At 49.4% G+C, this 4,423-nt stretch overlaps 1 pseudogene across 1 annotated transcript; it reads right to left on the bottom strand.

The window, feature by feature from the left end:
* Positions 1-384: 384 nt before the first annotated feature.
* Positions 385-775, bottom strand: LOC309974212 (annotated as a pseudogene). The gene has a single exon. The product of its transcript is annotated as an uncharacterized misc_RNA (transcript).
* Between the last annotated feature and the right edge of the window lie 3,648 nt (positions 776-4,423).

A 4,423-nucleotide genomic window follows, 5' to 3' on the forward strand; every position in this document is an offset into this window, starting at 1 on the left:
GGTTGAGGAGCAGGATAGAAAACGTGCAGGAATTCACAACTGTAAGATGATGAAATAATCCACAGACACATTCATACCAAAGGAATTGTGTTTAATAGTTGGGAAAACTGGAGTAGAAACGAAGGGTGATAGGAAAGGATGTCCCGCCACGCTGCTGAAGTTTCCAAAAAGCCGACAGGGCGAAGTTGATACAAGGCAGCAAAGAAGATTAGACGGTTTAGAACCAGATCCTCTTCTGCGATGGAACTTGCAGCTGCTAATTAATACGAAATCTTGATCCAGGAAACTGCCATCCTGGTGCTGCTTTTCCGGAAGTGTGGCTGCTTCCGGAAGCCGGGGGTGAGTGGTGCTGACATCTGGCTGGCTGAGAGAGGGGAGTGGGCTTCATGGTCTCTGTTCTCCAGGGAGCTTGGCCTCAGGTCCCATGGCCAGGGATGACTTCTGCTTGGACTTCTGGCATTGTGGAGGGTGTGGGCACTTGTGTTGGCACTTGGGGGCACAGGGCAGCTTGCACTTGGGTGGAGGCTGGCAAGGCTGCTTGGTGTGCTGAGGGGGTCAAGCACTGCTTTGGTGGGGGGCAGAAGTACTGGGGAGGGGGACAGTACTGCTGAGGTGCGGGGCAGCAATACTTTGGTAGTGGGCAGTACTGCTGAGGTGGGGGGCAGCAATACTTTGGTGAGGGGCAGCAATATTTTGGTGGGGTGCAGCATTGCTGGGAAGGAGGGCAGCAATACTTTGGTAGCGGGCAGCACAGTTTCTGCTTTGGATGATACATTCTGGTCTGGATGTGCACTGCAATGGAAAAGACACTGAAGTGAGGAACTCTAGAACCTTAGAGACACTCAACCCAGGAGATCCTCTTCCCTCGTTAAACCTGTGCCGTTTCAACCTTTGCCTGGTGGCTTCACCGATTAAATGTGTCTGTGTGTGCGATGAGGTGAGTCAGTATAAATTGTAGCTACAGTTTGTAAGCCATAGCAAGGTTTTAATTGAGACAAATAAAGAAATATAGAAGGAAGGAAGGAAAGAAGAAAGAGAGGAAAAAAGGTGAAGGAGAAGAGTAATGGAGAGGAGTAGAAAAAACAAAAAAATAAAAACTGAGAGAGAGACAGACAGACAGAGACAGGAGAGAGAAGGAAAGAATAAGAAGGAAGGTCAGGGGCAATGAGGACAAATGTATTATCCTTCCACAGCAGATACTGTGGAATTTAGAACATGATTTTCTTGGATGTGAGTCCTGTCTCAAAAATTAACCAGCTGTGTGACTTTGAGCAAGGTACTTAACTTCTCTGTACTCTTCTTAAAGTTGTTGTAAGGATTAATGAGCATATAAAACTCCACTCAAACACATGTAAATACACAGGTAAATATGAGTGTAAAGATATATGTGTGTGTGTGTGCTCACGTGGTCACACACACACACACACACACACACAAGAACCAAAACATGATGAGTACTCTTGTAAGATTTTGACTTTTTAGATAAATATCCAACAGTTGTAACAGAGCATCTTAACCACTCTCTAAGAGAATTCATAAAAATGAGGCAACTAGAGACAAAAGGACCATTTAGATCGATACTAAATTCTAGGGGAGAATGCACATCTTACAGAGAGAAGTCATGTATCCCCAGGAACTGATCACACGGGGGTGGAACAATGGTCCCCGACTCCCAGAGCAGGACATGGCCGCTTTACCACCTCCTCTAGTCCTTGCTGCTCTGAGCAACCTGGGCCTCTGCCCCCTGCTCCCTGAGGAGCTCTCCTCCCTCGCTGCACTGGCCTTTCCCTTCAGGGCAGCCCTGCCCTAGACTTGGTGCTACCCTCTCCTAATCAGCTCCGCTCAGCTCCTGGCCACGACAACAGCGCCACCACACACGCCAGCAGGACCCTCAAGACAGGACTCTGGTCACACCCTGGACCCCCATCTCAGCCCCCACCCCACACACTTCAGATGTTGACTTGCAGCCCAAGAGAGGTGGGTCCCAAATGATATGGACGAGAGAGGTGCCCACACAAGGCCTTTCTTACTGACCAGCCAGCCAGTGCGCAAGCCCCAGCTGCCCGCAGAGTTTTGAACCAGGTAGAACCAGGCTCGCAAGAGAGGCGTTCCTTTGCCCGACATACCCTACTTCACCAGTGGCTGGAACGTGGAGATGCTGAGGCCTTGGGGATGCTCTAAGATTGCACACCTTTTATCTGTCTCAAATCCCTCTTGGAAGCCATGAGGTAGCCTACGATTGAGGTTTGCTAGGCCCCAGTCACAATAGGATGCATCTGCCCTTCCTCAAACTTGATGTTTTACTCATCTCCTGGGCTGGCAAACTCACTCTCGGTTTGATGGTGCTTGAGGATGACAGTGCCTTCATGCGAGCCCTGGCCCCATTTCCCCATCACTTTACGAGCCGTGGCTTCCTCGTGTTTCCGAACCCACTCGTGACGTTTTTCCTAGAAGCTTGACGTCTGGGATGGTGCTAAGCAAGCATGCAGGACACTGCTGGGTGTGGGAGCGCTGAGGGTAGTGTTCCAGGATATTCCGGTTGGTGCGGGAAGGTGTGGGCAGATCAGCATACGCAGCGAGACTTGTTGTAAGAGAAACAACTACTGAGGGGTGAGTGACTCTTGGGGAGACCCAGTAAATTCAGCAAAGTTGGGACCATGACTTAACCTAGATTCAGAGCCACATTCAGCCTGAACTGGAAACAAACCTGGGCAACCCACTTTGATTTTTCACCTGCTGTAATATAAAGAAAAAAATGGAGTCTGTAGCTCTCTCTGTTGCCTCTTGGTCAGCAAAACATTAGTCTTCATTCACGGACACTGGGCGGTTACAGTTGACAGTACGTATCTCTCTTACAGGTGTATAAGTCACGCACACTGCATGCTTCTCAGGGAAATGATTATCATGAGGTGGAGAGGCTGGGGAGCTAAAAACATTGACCTGGGGTGGGCTGCTGGACCAGTCATTCAGTCTGGCTCCTGGAATCTGATCTCCCAGGGCTTAAGGGCTGATGCATGCCTCCCCTTCCACTTATAGATTCCAGAACAAAGAAGGATGCCACAGGGCAGGGACAAGGATGAAAACGTTGAAACAACATCCATCAAAGGATGAAACATACCTTAAATAATTCCCCAATTAGTGTTCCGACTGGGGCTCTGATCTTCACCAGCTGGGTGACTTTGGGCACTATACATCTGTGAGCACCAGTTTCCTCATCTGCTAAACAGGATAACCCCATACTGCATGTCAGCTGAAAGGTTTATTTTGGAAAACATGTGTAAGCATGTGCACACTGTTGGGCACAGAATAAGGGCTCAACGATGGTTGGGTGCTCCGTGGAGGCAGGCTCTGAAAGCTGGGGCAAAGCCCACTCTTAGAAGTAGGGAGGAGGAGGTCGTTGCCACATTTGAAGGCAAGTAGCCGCACTTGCTACCAGTGTCCTAAGACCTTGACTGACACAAATGGAAATGGGCAAGCCAGTCCAGAGGATGGCACGTTTCATTCTCAGACCTGGAATTTAGCCACAGCTCAGCTGCAAGCCCGACAGTAACCCTACATCTTGGGAATTCACACTGCAGCATGAGAAGACAGCCTTGGGAATCAATGGTGTCTCCTCTGGGACTCACCGTAAGGGCAGGCTATGCATGGGCTCGGCCCCGAGGGAAACCCAGAGGATCCAAAGCCTTCCCGGGAGAAGAACCCCTTCCGCCTGTTGTCACTCTGACAGAAGCAACCCTGATAGGCTTGGAGAGAGATTTCAGCTCAGGTCCCTAGTGGCAGAGAGGAAAGGCCATGTGGGGCATGTGTTCTGGGATAACTAATAATTCATCAATACGTAGTGAGCTCACACAACACATCAGGACCTGGGGACGGTGGCCAGCAAGGAGGGCCAGAGCCTTCCTAGTCCCTAAACTGTTTCACATCCTCTTCTCCACCTACTGCTTCCAACTCTGTAGATGTTTTTCAGTGGTTTGCCTTGGATGAGCTGAAGAACTCAAACCCACTTGTGGCCGTAGCAATGCCTGCGTAAGTAGAGAAAATGTAAACGTCTGAAGATCCATGAGTTTGGGCGTTACATCCAGTCCATCTTTTCTGGCCTAAGCCCTCACTACCCAGAACAGATTTTGTTGGGTGTGGAATCTGCCTCTCAAGCATGCATTATGTAGTATTGCATCTACCAACAGAGAACATAGGAACATGTCCTCTAGGAGCCACAGGTACAACTAAACGCTTATCCTTGGGATGGTATTGTTCCCTGACATTCATTGGCATCACTCTTTCTCTTCCTCCAAACCTCTGCCTCTCATATACAAACACACAGACACACACAGACACAGAAACACACACACACACAAACAAATGCAGAAGGGACAAATGGGTCCAAGGAGGTTTCAGCAGAACCTGGGCACAGGCTAAGCCCACT

Source organism: Leucopleurus acutus, assembly GCF_964270905.1.
Source record: "Leucopleurus acutus genome assembly, chromosome: 2".
NCBI lineage: Eukaryota > Metazoa > Chordata > Mammalia > Artiodactyla > Delphinidae > Leucopleurus > Leucopleurus acutus.